Below are 24,308 nucleotides of genomic sequence, written 5' to 3' on the forward strand. Positions count from 1 at the left end.
ATCATTTACATAGAATAGTGGTGTGTGTGAACAAGATTGTATCAGCCATAGTTTATTAGTGTGATTGTAATGCCCCCATTTTAAAATTCCTATGTGTGTGCTCATTTTCTTGTTTACTGTTTTGTTTTTGTTTTTTATTCTCTTATCTAATAGCTTAAGCTTTTATGTTGAATGGTTATCTACCAAGGTATCAAAGCCTATTTGTAAGTGGTCTAATGTTCAATCTTTGTCACCCCATTATAATTAAATTTCAGTATAAGGCATAAGACTGCCCTTGTTCATGCTTCATGCTTCAAGCCCAATAAGTTTTCACATGATGGATTGTGTATAAGCTTTCACATGATGGATTGTGTTAGATGATAAAAATCTAATTAGGGACCACATTAATGGGTAGTGCAGTTGCTCTAAATAGATACTACAAATTGCACATGCTAGCATATCTGAAATTGATATACAAAGAGGGCCGACCATTTTGGAATTGTGGGAAAGACATTGGATGTAAATCTGCATAAAGTTGTTTCCATGTGTATTTATATTTAAACGCATTTATAATTATTTATTTATTGATTTTGGATTTTTTTCTAAATCACACTAATTTTAGTGAAACAAATGAATCAAAATGATTTTGATACTATTCTCGGAGGTCCCATCACCTTCATTTCCTAATTTGATGGGTGGAAACTCTAATTCTAGCCCAAGTGAGTCATTTTCCCGACATTAACAGACTAGCGATTCCACTAGGGAGTTCTCGGACCATGGGTGGGGCCCACATGGGGTTTATTTGGCTTGATTGCCTTTTATTGTATATATGCATGGTTATGTGCTATTTCCTTTTGTTTTAGTAATAGCTACTTATTTTCTGATAATTAGATAGTTTTTTACTTCTTTATGTCTATTATTGCTTATCTGCTCACTTACACTCTACACGCACCATTTGCATTGGTTTAGCATCCTATGCCCTATTAGGAAGGGTCCTAGGTGGTAGGTCGTTGGGGTCTTGGTCTTAATAGTCTAACCAAATGCCCAAACTAGTCATTCACCAGAGAAGCCCATTTGTTTAGTGGGTGGAAATTTAAAGACCAGTTACCTAGCTTGTTGGAGCCTTGTGTCTAGAAATAAACCGTGTCAATCCATGCATTTTTACTTAGATCCAATTTTAAATTTAGAAAGGAGTAGGAAGGTCGAGCAACACCTTATGACCTACAGAAGTCTTCAATACCCTCAGGAAGTACAAGATGAAGCTGAACCTGACCAAATGTGCTTTTAAGGTCGGCTCGGGTAATTTCCTAGGGTTCAGGGTGACACAAAGGGGCATTGAGGAAAACCCAAAGAAAATACAGGCCATCCTCAACATGCAATCACCTTGAACCCACAGAGATGTACAATGGCTCATAGGTAGAATATTTGCCTTTAGTAGGTTCATGTCCAAATCTGTGGACCGGTGTCTGCCATTCTCCAAAGCCCTCAAACGATCAAATCTGTGGACCGGTCTCTTCACCAAGCCGAGCCCAGGGGATGAGCTATTGCTTTACCTCTCAGCCGGGGATGAGGTCGTCAACTTAGTACTAGTCAAAGAGGAAGACCGGATATAGAAGCCGATTTACTATACCAATGGAGTCCTTGGTGGCGCAGAAACTCGGTACTCTAACTTGGAGAAAATAGCTTTGGCTTTGGTCACCTCGTCCAGAAAGCTCAGACCATACTTTCAGGCCCACACTATTTGAATGCTCACCAACAACTGCTTAGGTAAGTCCTCCAAAGACTAGAAGCATATGGCCGCTTAATTATGGAGCATGGAGTTCAGTGAGTTTGACATCGAGTATGCACCCTGGCCTGCGATCAAAGTTCAGTTCCTACCTAACTTCATTGTTGAATGCATGTTCACCACCAAGTATCCTGCCCCGCCGTTCTTTATATGGACCCTACACATGGACGACTCATCCAATCACCAATGCAATAGATCCAATCTTATTCTCCTTGGCCCAGATGACAAAGTGTTAGAGCGTGACTTCAGATTCGAGCTTAAAGCATCCAACAATGAGGCTGAGTATGAGGTTTTGATCGCTGGGCTATGCCTCTACCTAGACCTGGGAGCTCAAAGAATAGAAGCCTTCAATGACTCTCATTTGGTAGTCAACCAGATCCATAGACAATTTGAGATGATAAGGTCCACGATGGTAAGTTACCTACAGGAGGTGCAGGAGCTCATGCACCGACTTGAGCACTTCAACATCCAGTAGATTCCTCGACCTGAGAACATAAGAGCCGATGCACTATCCAAGTTGGCCAGCTCCCTAAGAACCAACCTTAGCAAATCAGGACGGTTGGACACCCTAGCCTAGCCGAGCATCATGTAGACAACTCTCCTCGTCCTCCCGGTACAGCACGACCCATCCTGGATGGACCCTATAACACAGTACCTTCGTAAAGGCACACTTCCAAAAGATTGGATAGAAGCAAAGATACTCCAACACAAATCAGCCCGGTATTGCCTTATATAGGGTCAACTCTACCGCCGGTCACATACTCTCCCCTACCTGGAATGCCTCTCCCTATCTGAGGTAGACTACATCCTCAAGGAAATCCACAAAGGAATTTGCGGAGACCATCTTGGTGCACACACGCTAGCACACAAGGCACTCTAGCAAGGTTATTTTTTGCCGACGATGAAACAGGATGTGGCCCAATTGGTTTGGAGATGCGACAATTACTAGCGACACTCCAATCTCCACCACAAGCCTGTAGTCCCCCTGAAGCGAATCACTAGCCCATAGCTGTTTGTGCAATGGGGGATGAACATCATCGGCTCCTTTCCCATTGTGATTGCTCAAAAGAAGTTCCTCCTAGTGGCGGTGGATTACTTTGCCAAATGAGTAGAAGTTGAAGCTCTAGCACGCATTACTGTGCATAATGCCTGAAACTTTTCTAGAAAAGTATTGTCTACTAATTTAGTATTCCACACATCCTCATCACAGATAATGGGACATAGTTCACTAATCGAAAGTTTGAAGCCCTCTGCTTCGACCTGAAGATCGACCATCAGACCACGACTGTACACTGACCCCAGAGCAAAGGGTAGACTGAGTTGACCAACCAAACCTTGTTGCATGGCCTGAAGACTCGGCTAGACCAGGCCAAGGGGAGGTGGGCTAAGGAACTATCGAGCATACTTTGGGCATACATGACTACTCCGCGGGGCAGCCACCGGTGACACCCTCTTTAGCCTGACCTACGGGCCCGAGGCTATGGTTTCCGTAGAGATTGGTTCTCCAACCCTCTAGACAGAGCTCTTCGATGGAGACCAGAATGACGAGGACCTTCTCGCAGAGTTAGACATGATTGAGGAAGCCCGGGTCCGAGCATATGTCAAGATAGTAGCACAATAGCAGAGGATGGCAACCTCATCCTCTACAAAGTCATAGTACCCGCGCCCAGAGAAGGAAAGCTCAAACTGAATTGGGAAGGGCCATATAGAGTCACCAAGGTCTTGGGCCCAAGCACCTATAGGCTCGAAGACCTAGATGGCCGACTAATATTAAGGAGTTGGAACTCGGGAAATCTCAAGATGTACTACCAGTAAACTTGCAAGTAATAAAAGTTTCCTTCCTTTTAAGCTACAGCTCTGACCCCAAGGTGCGCACACGCCCACCACACACACTGTACATACACAAGCTGAGCAGCACTGCCAAACGAGTTAACTCCACCGATCCCTGAACAGCTGAGCCCATTACGCCTAGCTCAGTAGTGTATCACTGACTAAGCTACCCGACTCAGTTGACAACGACTAAGCCTAGACATGGAGGAATAGCGCCCCCGCCCACCAAGGCCTGAGGGCGGTCGAGGAACTCCGCACATCCACCAGCTTAATAACCAAGCTAGTTGGGAAACGGCTAGCCCTAGAAGGGCCCCAAAGGCTCATGAGATCGGAAACTGAGTGTCCCATGGTTGAGAACTCGGAAAATGAAAGATCTCGGGTAACTACACCTTGGTCAGCACAAGAGCGGGGATGCTGAGGCATAACTCAGCTGGCTATGCCTCGACCAACTACACCTCGATCACGACAAGACTAGGGATGCCAAGGAATAACCCATCTAGCTATGCCTTGGCTAACTACATCTCAGTCGGCACAAGACTAGGGATGCTGAGTTATTGCCTGGTTTCCTATGCCTCAACCACGACTAAAATCATAGGAGTACAAAGAGGTCACCCAAGGCACAACCTACCCAGCCAACAGAAAATGGTGCAATAAGGCCAACAGAATACTGTATAATAAGATGCTGAGCCATAGCCCAGCCCAATACACATAATAGCCTGGCCAGATTTTCCTTGACTAGGAAAAGAAAATGGCATTAGGATAGCAACATATGGGTAGACAGAAGAAACACTAAATATTTAACTCAAAATTGTTCATTACATCACTTAAGGCTTGGCGTACCAAGCCCCCCCCCCAAAAAAACAAAACAATAGAAAAAGAGAGAGAAAGAAGTCGCTCAATCCTCGGCAGTAGAGTTAGCAACACCATTAATGGTTTTGACCTCAACATCAGTTCCCTTGGTGGATCCTTGCGAATAATCCGGATGGAAAGCACCCTGGCCCTATGACTCATGGGCCGACTCCGGATGGCGGCGAACGATCATTCGACAAAAGAGGTTGATCCCAGCCGCAAGGGAAGCTTTGGTGTATTCGTCCATCTGCAGTTGCATCTCCTCTAACACCTTGTACTGGTTGATTGCCTCCTTAGTAGCCTCTTGCCTCAACCTCTCTTTCTCTGCCTTAAGCTTGGCGATCTCTCACCTCAGCTCCTGGACAAGGCTGGCCTACTTGGCCAACTATACCTTTATCTTGGCAACCTCCCTCTCAAGAGCGGCCAATCTCTCCCTAGCAGCCAATAGCTTGGCCAACTGGGCCTTCTACCATAGATACTCAAAGTGTTACCATTCCTACGTTGATTGGAGGTCTCTAAGATGACCAACTAGCACGATCGCCGCACAAGCATTTTGTAGATGTACATGATAAGTATACCAAGAAAGAGAATGAAACACAAGGAATAAGAAGAGGAGACCTACCTAGGCCATAGACCATAGTAGCGCACACTTTAGTGCTCCGTTGCCGACCTCGATTGGTTCCCAAGCTATTGACATTGTCATGATTCCCTGCAATAACTGCTCGGGAACCCTAGGCATCTCCACATTGTCATCCAAACAAGCCGACCACCTCGGCTTGTGCAGACCCGAGCTACTGCCTGCCTTAGTTACTAATGCGCCTATGGGACGACGAACCCCTTTAGGGTTGATCACAACAATGTTGTCCTCCTCAACCTCCTATTGCTGGACTCTCTATTGCCGAAGAGCCCCCTGTTCGCGGAATGTGGCCATTCTCCTATCTTGGGGCAAGCTTTCGGTTGCACACTGGCTTGCTCCTATCTTTGTCGAAGTGCCTTCATTCGGTGAACAATCTATTCCTCGATAACCATACTTGTACCTACAACACAAGATACCCGATGTAAGTAAAAGGAAGATAAGATAAATTTAACTCGATGAATGAATAGTAAAGGAAACAGACTAGCCACCCTCTCCTCAGCCCAATGAGCATCAACGTTTTCGAGGATGTGTATGCGATAACGTCGATTTCTTGAATCATGTTGAGGGCCAACCTCTCCTCCCAAGTGAGCGCTGACCATTAGGGCTACAGCTGAGTTGTCCTCAGCTCCCGCAACTTGGCAGGAAAAGGGGGACCCTTGGGAATGCACATGAAGAAGAACGACTCTTTCCAGTGCTTCATGGAGGAAGGGGCCCAACTAATGACCAAATGTTCCATCGAGTGGAGAAGTAGTAGTACCCCTGCTGGTGGTGTTTCAGCTGGAGCATAAAGTTCACCATCCCCAGGGTCATATCGACATCACAGACGACACAGTAGGACATAAGTCCGAGCAGGAACATGAAAGAGTTTGGCATCAGCTGCACTGACAACACCTTGTATCAGTTTAGCACCTCGACGAACCCTTTGCTCAATAGAAACCACAACCCAACCTCCAAACTGTGCTCATAAACGCATAGTTCACCGGGCTGAGCATCAATGGCCATCTCCCCGAGAAGTGACACCTCATTTGGTATTCCGTGGGAATAGCATATGTAGCTCAGATCCGAGCCATATCCATGGTGCCAAGACGCAGGGCGTGGTGCCAAACCGACGACCTGCCCGTAGAGGAAGTTTTGTATCCATTTCGAAGGGACCAGCCTTAGCCTCCTCAACTTTGGCAGCCACAACATCTCTTAGCTCAGGCTCGTAGTTTGAACCATGTGAAGAGCTGGAACTGGAACTACTGAAGGACCTAGAAGAGGAAGAGGACTGATGAGATGAAAAGGACATACCAGGCAATTCACAAGAGCTGAGGAGCGAAGGCCACCAAGCTATCTGCCGTGTTAGTTGCCGAGCTATCCGTTGTCTTCCCTTTTATAACCATCGGGGGTATGGACCAAGAAGAGATCAATGATGCAAATGAAGCACCTTTAACAATGCCTTGGAAGACCAATCGGTGGACCAATAACGTACGACGAAAAGCCTCAAAAACTGATGTGGCATCCTTCTTAGGCAGTAGTTATGCCGATTAATTGCACCAGTTCAACTACAATACTAGTCCAACCTTTGACACGGAGACCCGTAGTACCGGTCCAGCCTTTGACGCAGACCTTCGGCTAGGCCCCTCAAGTCCTCAGATAGTCTGCTTAAGGCTACAAGGCCATGGAATAGTCTGGCCAATGACTCTCCTCCTCAACAGTAGAACTGGGGTAGTGGTTTGGGAATCGAAACTTCAGTTCTCATTTAAGTTCTATAGTCGACGAGCGAAAGACTCCTCGGCAATGACTGATATGGCATGGACGAATCATGATGACTTTTGCTTTATAGCTCGACAACCCCGAAGGAACTTGTCTTCGCAGCTCGGTGCCCTATGGCTGAACATCACAACTTCAATTCCAGAGCTCGGACTCCAACCTTCAGCAAAAGGCCTTTCCTCAGCATACGATCGAGCTAAGCCCTGATTTTGGAAGAACGACACGTTAAAGCCGAGCATGACACAAACCCCAATTCCGAAATATGGATCCAACTCCAAATCTTGGTGCACCTTGGCCGAGCATCACCACGACACGAAAGCTCGAGTTCCACTTGGAACCAGAGTTGTTCCTCGGCCCCAACAGGACGAACTCGGAAGCTTAGTTTGACACTTTGGCCCTCTGCCAAGCTACACAACTGTGCAACATTTCAAGGAGTGGTTCGGATTCCAAAGTCATAGCTTTTAGAATTCTGCAGCCGACAATGGGAAGATTCCTCGACCATTCCCTATATTGCGTGGTTCTCAAGATTGTGACCTTCACCTAGGAACACCAAAAGGGCCAGAAGCTCATCTAGACATCAACTTGAAGTTCTTCAATCGAAGAATGAATTGGACTACTTAATTCCTCAACTTCAGAACTAGGGGAGTGGTGTACGGGTCATGGCTGAACTGGTCCTACGAGACACATGGCCGCCTAGCTATCGCCCTGCCACATCATCCTAGCTTGGCCATGTTGGCCTAGCTATACTATTATTGTGGCCCCCGTTTTATCCTTCCATCCATGTCAATTACACGTCATGCGGATGAGCACAATTATAGATAAGGAGGAGTAAGGAAAGATGACTCCACTAGGGAATGGGACTCTATCCCGAGTACCTCCAGCCAGGATATGGATCTTTGGGCATAAAAAAGTACTCCATGCTCGAGGTAAGGGATCCTACTTCTGGGACCAGTACTGCTACTTAGGTTGGACCAACATCCTCATAGCTCGGCCCGATCACCTACCACTTCTTACTGACTTGAGCGTGAGATTACTTAGAGATAATTCCTTGGGCCTCTGACTTCTTTCTTGGTCACAGGTCTTAAAGCGCAATCTCATCTTTGTAGCTCGGCCTCACCCTATCAACAAGGACTACCTGGTTGTTCTCCTTAGTTCATACACCACTTCGGATTGAGTAACATTAAAAGCCATACTCACTATAGACCAGAACTTGAAAGAAAGCTGCACAGTTAGAGTAAAGATAATCTCTCTCTCACGGCTCACAATCTCATAATTTCTGAAATATATAGAGGCTCGTCCATGATGCTAATGACATATGAATGCGTGATGAGAAATGTAGTTTGATGACAACCACTACCGGCCATTAGGTAGGCTTTTACCTAAACTTTTGTTTATTTTTTTCTTTGTTACCAACGAAAATATCTTCTTTTTTTCTTCTTTTGTTAAAAAAATTTCACTCCACAAGCAAAAAAACAACAGAGCAAAGACGAGAAACCCCAAAAAAAGAAATTACTTACCAGTACTACTAACTACTTTGGCTCAGTTTGAAAAGAGTACAAATACAATTGTGTAGTGTAAATACATACAAAATACAAGATTTTGTACCCTACATGTATATTTGTGTCTACTCTTTTCAAACTGAGCTTTAGGCTGCTTTTGGTTGCAACACAAAATTGTTTGCATTAGTATAAAAATTCATAGGAGTGCAAATAAGGTTAATGCATATTTTGATTTAATTTTGTTTTGCGCTTTACTTTATTCTGTTTCACATCTTATTTATTTTATTTGAACTACAATCAAAGAAAATAAGGTAAAATTTGGCACAAAAATAAATCAAAATTTTCACCCAAATCATTTGCACTGCTATAACTTTGCATCAATACAAATTTATTTTGCAACCAAACACAACCTTAGGAACAGAAAAAAAATTAATCAACAATTTATGAAATAGGACAAAGGGCATGCGTCTAACCACTCATCTGAAGAGACCAAACCCCACTGGGCAAATTGATTGAAATGAGATTTAAAAACCTTACCTAATTGCTAGCAACTTGGTCGGGGATTGATTCCAATCGGCAATTGATCTTATCAAGATTTCAGTCTTATTAAAATAATTTTGAGTTCCATCCTGCCTATATTATTACGTTGATTCAGCATGCTCATTTTAATGAAGGTCAAAGGAAGTGAAAAGGTAAGATCTATGCTTGATACCTTGCTACATAATCATTCAACATAAAAGCTTAAGCTATTAGAGTAATTTCATTTTTTTGGTGTTTTTTGTATTTGCTTTATTGTTTTTTTACTTGTGTAGTGAAATTCTGTTAATCAAAGAAAAAAAGAAGAAGATATTTTCGTTGCTAAGAAAGAAAAAAAAAAACCAAAAGTATAAGTAGAAGCATACCTGGTTGCCATCAAACTACAAATCATATCAATAATTCACATCACATGTCATTAGCATCATGGACGAGCCTCTATATATTTCATAAACAGTGAGATTGTGAGCCGTGAGAGAGGGATTATCTTTATTCTAACTGTGTAGCTTTCTTTCTAGTTCTACTATACAGTGAGTATGGCTTTAATCCTCAGTAATCACTTTGAAACCCCAAATGAAGAGAAAGAAGAAGAAAACTGTATATTGGCGGCCATGCAATTGGCAAGTGCTTCAGTGCTTCCTATGGCCTTGAAAGTCACTACAGAACTAGATGTGTTCGAGATCATATCTAGAGCTGGCCCTGATGCGTGCCTCTCGGCTTCAGAGATTGCCTTGCACCTTCACACTGAAAACCCAGATGCAGCATCCATGCTCGACCGTCTCTTGTCTCTACTGACGAGCTACTCTGTTCTTAAATGCTCTCTCGTCAAACGGGACAATGACCAAGTGGAAAGGCGTTATGGCTTGGCTCCTGTCTGCAAATTTTTCACCAACAGCCAGGACGGAGTGTCTCTTCGACCCCTGCTTCTACTGCATCAGGACAAGTCGCTCATTGATAGCTGGTATGATCTTACTTGCCGAGCTATGATCTCAGATTTGGGCAAAATATTCCACCACCACCATGACCTTATTTCAGTACTGTGAGAAAGATTCAAGGTATAACGAATTCTTTAATAAAGGAATGTCAGGTCACACCACAATAGTCTTGAAGAAGATTCTTGACACATACAAGGGATTTGGAGGTCTTAAAGAGGTGGTTGACGTGGGAGGTGGGAATGGAACCACACTAAAAATGATTACATCTAGGTATCCTCAAATCAAAGGTATCAATTTTGATTTGCTTCATGTGATAGAAGCAGCACCATCCTACCCTGGTAAGAATTTTATTTGGCTTGGCTTGATAATTATTAGTAGAAAAAACCCAGCTTTTCTACTTCCTTTAATTTCTAACAGCTAACAGAAACTCAAAAAGTATTTGTAACCATGGGACAGGTGTGAAACATGTTGGAGGAGATATGTTTGAATATGTCCCCAAAGGAGAAACCATTTTTATGAAGGTTAGTTCTTCTTTTAGTTCTTGAGAGGGGTAGAATGGATATGTCCCACGATATCTAGAAGAGAATTACATTCACCATGAATCTCTTTGTAGTATCAAGTCATTTAAAGCAAATAAAGTTTACAAATCAAGAAAGTCATAATGTCTATTAGTCCTTAAATCAAGGAAGTGATAAAACATAGACTGGATATGTTCTTTTGTGATTTAATGTCTCCAAATATATATATATATATATATATATTTTAATTTTTGTGATTTTTGTAGTGGATACTTCATGACTGGAATGATGAAGACTGCTTAAAGATTTTGAGAAACTGTTGGAAAGCCCTACCAAAGTTAGGAAAAGTGATCATTGTTGAATCAATTCTTCCAATGGCTCCAGAAGCTAGTTACCGCTCTAATATCGCCTTCACATATGATTTAGTCGTACTAACTTGTTGCCCTGGAGGAAAAGAGAGGACACAAAATGAGTTTGAGGCCTTGGCAATAGACTCGGGCTTTGCTGGTTGTGAAATTGTTTGCAATGCTTACCATACTTGGGTTATGGAGTTCCACAAATAATTAGTTCCTTTTTTTTTCTTTTTTACCTTCGAACTTGTTTGTGACTTTTTTAAATTATGCATCCGAATAAGAATGAAATGCAGTTTGATCTTTATGGTGTGCATATTTTATTTTCCAATAACACATGCTTCAATCTGGTATAATCTTTCCCAAATTCCAAAAACACTGGACATATATTCTCTCGTTCCTAAAGCAAGTCTAAAGTTCCTATTTCCTGCTATCTCCTGAGTCTCCATGATTAGGGGCGTCAATGGACCAGTTTTGGATTGGACCCATCCAAACCAAAATCAATTTGGATGGATTGGATAGACCAATAACATATATGAATTAGATCAGTCAAGATTTAATGGTCCAAAGTATTTATTGGAATGGGTTGGACATGGTCCATCCATAATGAATTTATATTAGATTGGGTTGGATTGAGCCAATATCTGATCCATTGATAAAAGATAAGAATATAAGTGTAAATTGAGCAAATTTGGATAATTAAAACAAATTTGAACAGGTTATTAAATGGCCCAGACATTAATTGGACCAGTCCAAAATGATCCAAAATATTCATTAGATTGGATTGGACCTGATTTATATATAATGGACTCACATTGGACTGGACCAGATTGGACCAAAATATTCATTAGATTGGATTGGACCTGATTTATTTATAATGGACTCACATTGGACTGGATCAGACTTGATCGGTTAAAATATAAGGGGTGTCTTACTAAATGACCCTAAAATGGGTTGACAATAGTATTATTTGTTGTGTTTGAGTTTGTCATTTTCAACCCTATAGGATCCACGACTTCAAAGCCTTGTAGGATGAATGCCATGCAGCCTTGTGAGATTTATGACCTTGTAGCCCTATGGGATTTGCAACCTCACTATCTCATTAATCTTTTTGAATAGGTACCTCTATGGCTCCTCAAATGATGGTTCTAACATCTCTGCCTTGTAGCTCCTCAAACCTCGGACCTCGGCCTCACATAGTATTTGGTCTTGTGGTTTTCTCTCTAACCTTGCAATCCAGCCTCACCCTCCTGACCTTGTGTTCTTTGGGCATTGATGATGCTGTCTCCATGACCTAGCATCTTTTAGTATTCCACAATGACCAAAACGGAACAAGTAAAAGAGATGATCATCTTTTTAAAATACCTATTTTACCACATCGTCTCGGTGCACTCACACATCAGACACCACATCTTCTGATACTTGGACCTTCGAATCCGCATCGGAGATCCAGTACACCATCTCACTCTGCAGCCAGAGCCGTGAGCTGTACTATAATTTGACACGATCGCAGAGAGATGCAGAGAGATGATTCGCCACCTCTGCGTCGAATTCCAATGGGATTCTTGATCTCTTCTTCAGCATTGTCGTGCTACTACTCTACGTAACCACCACTGGGCCTCTGTTGTATTCGTTATCTGCCAAGGCTGTGCAGGTAACCATTGTAGGGTACTACCCAATCGGATGAGTGACACGTCCCGGGAGGACATGCATGCCACCATCCGTCGAGGGATCTGGGTGCAGTCTGTCGAATTGGCAGGGACTGCATCGTCAACCAGGAGACATTGCATAGTCTGATGGGTACAGTCTTGTCAGATAGAAGCTTCCTGAAAACATCGCGTCTCTCAGTCGCAAGCTACCTTGTAGCGATCTCCTAGGGGTACTTCGAGATGATTCCTCTTAATGTTGCCTTTGGGGCAGTTTTTCTGCCTAAGTATTGAAGCGAGCTGGTTACCCTAGCTCGTGAGCTGGGATAGACTTGTCTTGGAGTATTCCCTTTTACTACATCGGGGGTCCTTGAGCTCGCGCTATAGCGAGCTCCCCCTATAGCGAACTATGACGTAGCGAGCTGTCCTGCGGGCTCGTTACTTAGTCGCAGTCAGGTTGTGGTGCTGAGCTGTTACTCGTGCTGAGTTGTGTCCACATGTCATTGTCTCAAGGGGTCGGGTCAAATCACCTTCCATCAATTGCCCCCACTCCTCGAGCTAAGGGTGCTACCTTAGCGTGAGGAGTTCATGAAGTGTGACGGGTGGATTTGATCGAAGTTCAAACTTGATTGACTACTCACATTAAATGTGCATGCAGAAGTCAAGGGATTTCTGACCTTTTGAATGTCGAGAAATGCACCAAAGCGGCTCTTAACTCCGGAAGTCGTGCAACCGTCATTACCTCAATCATGGGAGATGTGCAGCTAGTCACATTTCGGTTTTAGAAGATGTGCGGTCAGCTTGACTATGAATCGTCAGATCTGTCTCAATCCGAGTTGTCGGTTTGAGGGCACAATGGCTATAAATAGGAGGGCCCCAGGCCTCATTTTCTTTTATGCTAACTTGCCTTGTCTTCGGATTCTGAGGTCGCGTATCCATCTAGCTGCCTAAGCTCTTCTCTCGTTAACACCGTCTCTTCTTTTCTGGCGAGTCTTATCATATTGTCAATATGTTTGGATATCCGTACCACGTCTATTCCCGAGACGGTAACTAGGATGACACTCCCTCGAGCTCAGGGGGATCTTGGGGGCAGGCCCTGGAGGCTTGGGAGGCCTCCGGTGAGATGGCTTCCACTTCTTGGGGCAGGGAGCCCGACCGCTTTGGTCCCTCCTCCATGTCGATGGAGAGACTTAGGTCTTTAGTTCTTCATTTTAACCTTCCTGGAACCTCATCTACAGTCTCCCTTCTGGTAACTTTCCCTGGGAGCATGGTCCCAACAAGATAGTGATTTTTCAGGAACAGTTTGTGGCTAGCCTACGTCTTCCTCTGCATCCTCTGATAGTGGAGGCTTTGAATCATTTCAACGTCATGATTGACTAGCTTCACCCCAACTCCATCCAAAACGTAGTTGGGACTATTTCTCTGTTTTACGAGTACTGTCTTCCCCTCAACCTTGACATCCTCTCCACCATGTTCGTGCTTGGCCTAACTAGGAGAGATGCCGCACTAGTTGCTACCTCACAGTGCTCGGACTCAACCAGCTTGGGAGCTCTGAGATCGCCCAAACTGGGGGCCTCGTGCTCAACCGGCCTAAGGACTTTGAAGCTGAAAGTGCACTCCACGATGAAGTCTGCTAAGGCTTGGGCCTTAATAGCAGTTCGCGACTTGTATTGGAGGTCGTACTCGCTGAGCTCAATGGCCCACTTCGTCAATCGACCAAAGACCTCGGGCTTGAGTAGAACTTGCCTCAGAGGTTTGTTGGTGAGGACGATAACAGTATGAGCTTGGAAGTACGGCCGGAGCTTTCGGGCTGCAATAACTAGTGCGTAGGCCAACTTTTCTATCTCTAGATAACTTGTCTCTGCTCCCTACAACTCCTTACTAACATAGTAGATAGGTCGTTGGACCCGATCTACCTCTTTTATTAGTATCGAGCTGACCTCTTCATCACTTGTCGAGAGGTACAACTCTAAAACATCGCCCTCTTTGGGCTGGGTTAAGATTGGTATGCTAGCGAGGTACTTTTTGAGCTCGTCAAACACGAGCTAACAATCTGGGGTCCATTCAAACCCTTTGCTTTTAATTGCCTTAAAGAAAGGTAGGCAAGGTCTGCTGACTTGGACATGAAGCGGCTCAGAGCGGCTATTCGGCCATTCAGCCTCTGAACCTCCTTCATTTTTCGGGGTGGTCTCATGTCTAAGATGGCCTTTACTTTCTCCAGATTGGCTTCAATGCCGTGCTGGTTAACAATGTATCCCAGGAATTTACCCGAGTTGACACCAAAGACACTTTTTCAGGTTAAACTTCATATTAAATCTATGCAGAATTTCAAAAATTAAATGCAAGTCTTTGTATTAAGTCACATGAAAACTAGGTTTTGACGACCATATCGTCTACATAACACTCTACTTTTTGGCCAATCAATGGCTCAAACAATTTGTTTATAAGTCTTTGAAAGGTTGCCCCGTCATGTTTTAGCCCAAAGGGCATGACCGTGTAGCAGTATAGGCCAAGCTCGGTTATGAAGGCAATCTTTTCTTCATCTGTCGGGTCCATCCTGATCTAGTTGTAGCCCGAGTAAGCATCTAGAAAGCTCAGAAACTCATGCCCCGAGGTCGCATCCACTAGACGGTCGATCCTTGGAAGTGGGAAGCAGTCCTTTGGGCAGGCTCGGTTCAGGTCACTGTAGTCGACGCACATGCGCCATTTACCGTTAGCCTTTTTCACCAGAACGGGGTTGGCCACCTATCTCGGGTAATGGACTTCCCTGATAAAATCGACTACAAGGAGCTTCCTGACCTCCTCGTCAACTGCCCTCCATCGCTCTGGGGCTAGGTAGCGTTTCTTTTGTCTAACATGCCTAACTACAGGATTAGTATTAAGCTTATGAGTTATAATGCTAGGGTCTATGTCGGGCATTTCCACCGCTGACCATGCAAAAACATCTAAATTTTCAAGTAGAAAGCATACCAGTTTAGATCACAGAGGCTCCTCAATGGAAGCATCAATCTGAAGTGTTCGGGTTGGGTCCTCCATCAAGGCTGGGATGGAGACGGTCTCTTTTGTGGGCACAGCCTGCTCCTCGCTCTGCTCCATATGTCACTCCAGCTCGAGGTCATCGGCCACCTTGGCTTTTCCTTTAAGGGCGGTGTCATAGCATTTGTGAGACTCGAGCTGGTCACCTCGCGCTATCCCAATTCCAAAGTCGGTGGGGAACTTCATGGCCAAGTAGTAAGTGGAGTGTTCATGGGCTTCAGGTCGCTCTCTTGGAGCTGAAGTTGGTCGAAGGCTGCTTTGAAGAGGATGTCCACTGAGATGCCTGAGTCGACGAGGACACGCCTGACTTCGAAGTCGTTGATCTTCACCTTTATGACGAGCACATCATCATGGGGGTAGTGGACCCCATGTGCATCGTCTTCAGTGAAGAAGGTGGGGTCTTCCATCCTTGGCCACTTTGGGGGGTTTTTTTCTTCCGTGGCGGCCTCGCGAGCTGATATGCGAGCTGTAGCTGAGGTGCAGCCCGCCACAATCAAACCTCCAACTATCACATGGATGGTCCCCCGAACTTGTCTCTCTTCAGGGGGCTGCTTCTACATTTGTTCTGCCTGCCTGCCGGACTCGGGAGCATCTCTACTCTACTCCCCGTGCCAACCTGCTTTATTACTATTACTATTTTGTATAAAATTTCTCAGATATCCGTGACGAATGAGCTCCTCTATCGCATCGCAGAGGTTTTTACAATTCCCAGTACTATGGCCGTGGTCTTTATGAAAACTACAATACAAATTTTTATTTCTAACATTAGGGTCGGCCTTCAGCCGAGGTGGCCATTTCACATACGAAGCATCCTTGATCGCCATGAGGATCTCGGCCCGCTTCGCGTTGAGGGGCGTAGAGTCCCTTTCTGCTGCTGAAGCTTGGAAATGCTGAACCAGCCTTACCCGTCAAGCTTTGTCCTTCTTCTTCTTGTTGTCGCCCTGAGCTAGGGGCTCTGGTTCCCTCTTTCTTTTCTCAAGGGCCTGCTCGCCCTTCTGGTTGATCTCTTCCTCTGTCCCTATGAATCGATCTGTGAGCTTGAGGAACTTGGTCACGGTCTTGGGCTGATTGACAACTACATGCTACTTGAACTCTTTGTGGGTGATGCCTCGCTTGGCTATAGTGAGGCGAACTGTGGGATCCAGATCGGGTATCTGCAAATAAGCGTCATTGAACTGCTTGATGTAACTCCGAATGGACTCCCCTTCCTTTTGAACTATGCCAAAGAGGCTTTCTAGAGTTCTTGGGCACCTCTTGCTGGTGACAAAGTGGGAGGTAAAGACTTGCACGAACTGCGCCCAACTTCTTACCGAATCGGGCACGAGGTTTTGGTACCAGGTGCGGACTACCCCTTTGAAGGTGGTGGAGAAGGCCATACACAAGCAGGATTTGCTGGCTCTTACCAGGTGCATCTAGGATTGAAAGGCGTCCAGTGGAGGGAGCTTGAAGTCCCTTGGCATGGGGATAGAAAGGAGTTCTGGAGAGAGTGGGGAAGAAACTAAGAGGAGAGGGATAGCTTTCACTTCACCTAAGCTCACCTCCTCTTTACCTTTGAGCTCAAGAGAGACTCGGGTAGCAGTTCGGCGAGCTCGTCGGCGTCTTCGTTGCTGCTTTGTTGGCTCAGCATTGGTGCTTGATGCTTCAGTGTTGTCGAGCTCAATGGGCTCGGACTGCTAGTGGTAGCTCTAAACCGAAGGGCCCTACTTGTAGCCTGTGACTAGGACCTCGAACAAGTTCTCTGCGAGTGGGAGCTCGAACTGCAAGTGCTGGGGCGATGCAGGCTTGATTGGCTGAGAGGCCCCCGACCTTCCCATAGTCTACGAGGCGGGGGTGGCTGGCCTCTCCTTTCTGCCATGGGAAGAGGCTTGGCTCTCGTTCACACCGACGGGAAAGCTTGGTCTTCTTCGTGGCCGGGTGCCAAGGGGGAATCGGCTACTAGGCCTGAGGCAAGGAAGGAAACTGTTGTTGGTACTGGTACTAAGAGACCTGATGCAACACTAGTTGTTGGTAGAGTTGGAACTGCTGGAATTACTACATTTGAGCTTGCATGGCTCACATGCACTGCACTAAGTCTTCCAACCGGTTTGGGTTGGTCACTAGGGGAATAGCCGAAGGTTCAACAAAGGTTGCTCCAACTGTGGAAGGGAGTGAAGCATTCACGGGTGCCACTATCAGAGGCACATTCAAACTGGGAATCCCGTTCACATAGAGGGGGACGGTGAACTGTCCGTTAAAAACAGTGGGGAGTTGGGGTTGCTCCCCAGAAGTGTTCTGGTTGGCACCACGTCTAGCGTTGCTGGAGGAGACCATGAATGCTAAGTTTTCAAAGGGAAACTATAGAAGCTTAGAGGAAGGCTTTTTGAAGTGTTTCCCATAGACGACGCCAAATGATGTTGCGCAATCTGGGAACTCCTAGTTCGTTGCTGACTGGCTCTTAGCTGGCAACGGACTGTACCTGAGAAGAACGATGAAGGATTCCCGGGGGATTTGCCTGATGGGAATACTCCAATGCTTAAGTTAGAAGGCTGGAGAAAATAGTAAAGAGTGTAAACAAGGCTAAGAGTGTAGGTCGCACTAGATCACTGAGTGCCTGAGATTAGCTCGAGAGAAAATTCAAGTAAGATAAGATTCAAGATACAAGGTGCAAGATACCTTCTCCCCTTCGACTAAGGGGCTCTTAAATATGGGCATTCTTGTCAAATCGGGCATAACCACCACTGGGCCTTTGTCTCAACCGTTATCTACCAAGGTTGCGCAGGTAATCGTTGTAGGGTACTACCCAATCGGATGAGTGCCGCGTCCCGAGAGGATAGGCACGCCCCCATCTGTCAAGAGACTTGGGTGTAGTTTGTTGAACTGGCAGGGACTGCGCATCAGCCAGGAGGTGTGGCGCAGTCTGACGGGTACGGTCTTGTCAGATAGAAGCTACCTGAAAACATCGCGTCTCTCAGTCGCGAGCTACCTTGTAGCAAGCTCCTAGGGGTATGTCGAGGTGATTCCTCTTAAGGCTGCTTTTGGGGAAGTTTTTCTACCTATGTATTGGAGTGAGCTGGTTACCCTAACTCGCGAGCTAGGATAAACTTACTCTAGGAGTATTCCCTTTTAGTAAATCAGGGGTCCTTGAGCTCGCGCTATAGCGAGCTCTCCCTATAGCAAACTATGATATAGCGAGCTATCCTGCGGGCTCGTTACTTATTCGCAGTTAGGCTGTGGTGTTGATTTGTTATTTGTCCTGAGTCATGTCCATGTGTAATCGTCTCAAGGGATCGGGTCAAATCACCCTCCATCACTCTCAACAACAGTATAGGTTGTTAGAGGCCAACAACCAAAGTTTTTCCTCATGAAAGGATGAAGAAGCTACCCTCTAAGAATGCCACGTGTTACATGCCAATTTAATCAAACTTGAATGTATCGCCTATAACAAAGTAATGTAAAACCAAAATTTCTCAACCAAACGTAATCGAATTTCCATTCAATCCCATGCATTGCGCATGAGTTTTATTTAAAAGTTTTGACTTAAATAATACTTGGTGTCAAGGTGAGCATTATATTTGAAATTTCGTTTTGGGAACCATTGAATAAGATAAGGAGTATAAAAATAGTTAACAAGGATTTATTTAACTAGTCGATGTAAGTTTAATTCCTACAAGTGAAAATGTGAAATATCTTTCTTTTGATCATTGAACATAAACCTATAATAAAGTTACATATATAGACACAAACGAATCCGGCCAGCTTGGTGGAGAACCACCACCAATTTTCCAAAATATTTTGCTGTACTGTACAAAACAGTCTTCGATCTATCTCTCTTCTGTCCAAACAGGAATTGTCAATTAACGCCCACATAATAACGCTTTGATGTGACATTATGTCGGTACGAAGGAAAGTCAGAAACGTCGGTGATGACCAACTATTATGCATGCCGTCGTACTTTTTTGGAAAAATTAAGTAATCATTTGCAAACTGCAAGATGGTGATGAAGGTGCATCTGTAGAATCTTTACAACCAAAATGGATTTGTAGGAGAGAAACTTCAAGAACAAACTTCTTAGAAAGATCCAACACAAAGAACAATCATATATGTTCTATAACTTTTACTCAGAAAGGAAGTTGTTTTATGAAGATTTATTTCCAAATTCTCACCTATACTTTAGCATTCTTGTGAGGATTTTACACTTGGCTATGTAAATGTCAAATTAGCTTTCTCTTTTTCCTAATTGAGTTATAATTGTCATGTTGTCGATGCCCTCAGGACTATTATCAATTAACGGTTGGCCACATATATACCCATTTGCTGTTGATGCTGCTCTAGGAACTTTGGGAGCTTCTAGCATGGTTTTAGACTTTGAATACTGTGGAAAAGGACAACTATCCATTGTCATTCAATGGTTAGGTTTCTACTCTTCAGAAGAAAATAGGCTTAAATCCTAGAAAGGGAATCATTGCTTACATAGAAAAGAGTTAGAGTTGAACAATTCGTGTACTAATCTGTTTTGAACTAATCCTATCCTATCTATTATCTAATGATCTAATTTCAATCTTCTTATCTCTCTAGGATTACATTCAAAACATTAGATCTGATAAGACTTTCTCTCTCTCTGTGGAGATTACATTTGAAATTGGGACTCTTGGCTTTTGAATTCGAGTTGGGCTGCTTGATAACTTGGGCTGCTTCAAGATTCTTTTGCTAGTTGGGCTTCAGCTGTAAAATGGGCCTGACTACGAACTTGATCCGAATTTGGGCCCGGTTTCATACTCGATGCGGACCGGATCTGTCAAAGCCAAAAACATAAAAGTTGTGAGCCTTTCTTTCGTATTTCTAATGCCTCTTGAATTGTCCAATTCGGAGTTTGGAATTGAGAATTATGCCCAGATTACTGACTGTTGCCGAAACTGTGCAAAATCATCTGAATTGCCCTGTTTTCTCTCAATTGCCTTTTTTTTGCCCTGAATCGAAATACAAGAGTAATGAGTCAATTTAAATGCTAAATAAGTGTAAAAGAGTGAATATTAGGGCATAAAAATAGGGTACTTTTTAATCTCATCAATTAGCAATGGGAAGTTTGATTTAAGCCATGTTAATGTACTAGGCCATGCGTCACCCTTGTTGGTGTAGTAAGCAAAATTTTCTCAAACCTAGGCAAGAAACATTGGGCAGCTATGAATTTGATACTCAGATTCCTTTGAGGAACATCCAAAGTTTACTTATGTTTTGAAAATGGTAATTATCATTAAGCTTGTGCAAGTGGACCATTTGGAGTCACTGGCATCACAATGGTTTTTTTTTTTTTTTTCCGGAAAAGTATGGACAGGCCTAAAGTAGATTTCTGATTTTCACTACAGAGCTATGAATATTCAAAATGGCAACAACCCACACTCTATGCACCAATGCCCGCCCGTGAATAGGCATCAATTCCAACTTGGCGCCTACCCCAACAGTACTTTGGGCATACAAATTCTGACCCTGTATTGAACCGTCATTCTTCCTTTTTTTACCTTGTTTGAATATAGAGTTGAATTGACAGTCTGATAGATTTGGTGTTTTCTTTTGAAGTTTCCAATATTATTTTACCTAAAAATAATACAAAAAAATAATAAATTAAACCAATAAAATTAATAATTTTTTCAAAAAAATAATAATAAATTAGCATTAAGACAAAAAAGAAAATAAACTTATCTAGAGAATAGGAAATGGGCCATTCTCACAATAGCGTAATTTATATTGTGATTGGATAAACTAGACATAACCCAATAAATAATACTTGAATTGAACATAGATGGGTACCACTTAATTAGAAATGTCATAGAATTCCATCCTCAATTTTTCTTATAAATAAAACCCATGTAGTGCACGGGTCCCGACTAGTTAATACATAAGGTTAAGAGAAACCAAAGCACTACCCCATTCAAAGAATGAGAAGTTGTTGGTAGTCTTCTCTAAGAAGCTTTCTATTGTCATTTGGAATTGGATGCATCGAGGTATAGGTAAAAAAGTTCTGTTGATCAATACCTTTATTAGTGGAGCAGTTTGCAACACGGTTTCCTTCTTAGGCCCCGTTCACTTTTTACAGAATATCTATAATTTCAAGGCAAGATGGAATAGTACTTTTTTGAAAAAATTAAGTAATCATTTGCGAATTGCAAGATGGTGATGAAGGTGCATCTGTAGAATCTTTACAAACAAAATGGATTTGCAGGAGAGAAACTTCAAGAACAAACTTCTTAGAAAGATTCAACACAAAGAACAATCATATATGTTCTATAACTTTTACTCAGAAAGGAAGTTGTTTTATGAAGATTTTTTTCCAAATTCTCACCCATACTTTAGCATTCTTGTCAGGATTTTACACTTGGCTATGTAAATGTCAAAATAGCTTTCTCTTTTTCCTAATTGAGTTATAATTGTCATGTTGTCGAAGCCCTCAGGACTATTATGAATTAACGATTGGCCACATATATACCCATTTGCTGTTGATGCTGCTCTAGGAACTTTGGGAGCTTCTAGCATGGTTTTAGACTTTGAATACTGTGGAAAAGGACAATTATCCATTGTCATTCAATGGTTAGGTTTCTACTCTTCAAAAGAAAATAGGCTTATATCCCTTATTTTCTTTTTCAATTATTAGTTTGGTTTGATGGCATTCGTGTCAAAAATGTCATTTTACACTTTCATCTAAAAGAATCATTAATAACTAATACAATTACAAACTAAAACTATAATGGATATCTTAGTAATCGGGGCAAACTAAAGGGCAGGTCTCAGTAAACACATCAGTTAAAATATAAGGGGTGTCTTACAAAATGACCCTAAAATAGGTTGACAATAGTATTATTTGTTGAGTTTTCCCTCATAAGGAGGTTGAGTTTGTCATTTTCAACCCTATAGGATCCACGACTTCATAGCCTTGTAGGATGAATGCCATGCAGCCATGTGAGATTTATGACCTTGTAGCCCTATGGTATTTGCAACCTCACTATCTCATTAATCTTTTTGAATAGGTACCTCTATGGCTCCTCATATGATGGTTCTAACATCTCTGCCTTGTAGCTCCTCAAACCTCGGACCTCGGCCTCACATAGTATTTGGTCTTGTGGTTTTCTCTCTAACCTTGCAAGCCAGCCTCACCCTCCTGACCTTGTGTTCTTTGGGCCTTGATGATGGTGTCCCCATCACCTCGCATTTTTTAGTATTCTACAATGACCAAAATGGAACAAGTAAAAGAGATGATCATCTTTTTAAAATACCTATTTTACCACATCTTCTCGGTGCACTCCCACCTTAGACACCACATCTTCTGATACTTGGACCTTCAAATTCGCATCAGAGATCTAGTACACCATCTCGCTCTGCAGCCAGAGCCGTGAGAAGTACTATCGATTGACACGATCACAGAGAGATGCAGAGAGATGAGTCGTCACCTCTGCGTCGAATTCCGATGGGTTTCTTGATCTCTTCTTCAACATTGTCGTTCTACTACTCTGGCTTTTCCGGCCCTCGGATTTTGAATTCCATGTGTTTTATTGTCAGCTCCTTCCGTTCCCCAGAATCGCCTTATAAACATTCCACAGACCCTTCCTTCCCAGTCAATTTCTCCTCTTATATTGAATTCAATATATCTTCTTTGTTGAAACTCAACACACAAAATGATTTTACATTCTAAGAGTCTTTTGACAATGCATGCTCTTGTGCGACACATTGAAAAGGCTAAGCCTAAGAGAAGATAGACCCATCGGAATTGATCCCGTTAGCTGGTTATTCAATAGGTTTAACGATTTCAAGGAGGGTAATGCTCTAGTGTCGATGGAATTTGACTGGTGAGTGAGTTATCGGTGAAATTTATGACGTTCAAAGAAACGCTTGAACCTAACGAATCGGGTATGCTTCTAGAAAACATCTTATCCTGCAACTGAATAATGTTGAGCTTCTTTAATTTTCCGATACTAAATGGAATGTCACCTAAGAACTTGTTGGAGGTCAAGTCAATAGAAATCAAAGTCATCGCTTTTGAGATTTCTGGTGGCAATTCACTTGAAAATCTAGTATTTGCAATGTATAACTGCCACAGTGCTTTGGCATTCGCGATTTCGAACATAACGGCTCATTGCAGGTGATTCATAGTGAAATCGATGTTGTTGAGGTTGGGCAATCCCTAGATTCCAATAGGGACGCTGCTAGAAAGGGAATCATTGCTTACGTAGAAAAGAGTTAGAGTTGAACAATTCGTGTAAGTGGCTGGAATTTCTCCAATAAACTTGTTATGCAGCATGAGCAAGGCTTTCAATTTGTCGTTCTTGCACATATCAGGCGGAATTAGACCCGCCAAATAATTCTCAGAGACATCGATGGTATTGAAGTCTGTCTAGTAATCAAGCCTCTGAGGGAGAGTACCACTTAGGTTGTTCCAGTAAAGCGTCAAATTCATGAGATACTTAAAATCCCCAAATTCTTTGGGCATTTCTCCCGACAGATTATTCTCAAAGAGTTGTAGAGAGATGAATTGTGTCAGGAACCTGAGTTCTGAGAGATCTCCTTCGAGATTGTTAGTTGAAGTGTAAAATTTATGAAGACTAGTGAGCTTTCCGAACCCAGCTGGGGCTTACTGGCGATATGGAGAGGCTTGTAGGCTAGACTGACAACAACAAAAGTGTTGAGGCACCCGTGTAAGTACCCATCTGGATGAAGACATAAGCAGCAATACCATATGGGATGAAAGCTCGCTTGACGATGCCACCATCTGGATGAAGACATAAGCAGCAATACCATTCGGTCAACCCTTTCACAATGATCACGAGTAGTGTCTCTTTTTCGCCCAAGTGCACATACTTAAGGTGATCAGGTAAGGTCTTTAGTTCCAACTTCGGAACCTGCAAAACAGAAGGTAACAATTTCTTGTGAGAACATGACGATGGAAGATCAGAATTGATTACCTTTTGTTCCGGCATCGGTTCCGGAGTTTC

At 43.3% G+C, this 24,308-nt stretch overlaps 2 pseudogenes across 2 annotated transcripts in view; one reads left to right on the plus strand and one right to left on the minus strand.

Annotated features, from left to right (window-relative positions):
- Positions 1–24,308, minus strand: part of LOC148852007 (caffeic acid 3-O-methyltransferase-like) — a 63,535-nt pseudogene that overhangs the window by 31,046 nt on the left and 8,181 nt on the right. The gene's annotated exons all lie outside the window — the stretch shown is intronic.
- LOC148852009 (caffeic acid 3-O-methyltransferase-like) lies at positions 9,347–10,976 on the plus strand (annotated as a pseudogene). Its single transcript, XR_016099532.1, has 3 exons — positions 9,347–10,139; positions 10,258–10,322; positions 10,586–10,976. The product of XR_016099532.1 is annotated as a caffeic acid 3-O-methyltransferase-like (transcript).

The sequence above is a fragment of the Nelumbo lutea genome, chromosome 5 (assembly GCF_056320005.1).
Source record: "Nelumbo lutea isolate HS-2025 chromosome 5, American lotus-T2T, whole genome shotgun sequence".
Lineage (NCBI taxonomy): Eukaryota > Viridiplantae > Streptophyta > Magnoliopsida > Proteales > Nelumbonaceae > Nelumbo > Nelumbo lutea.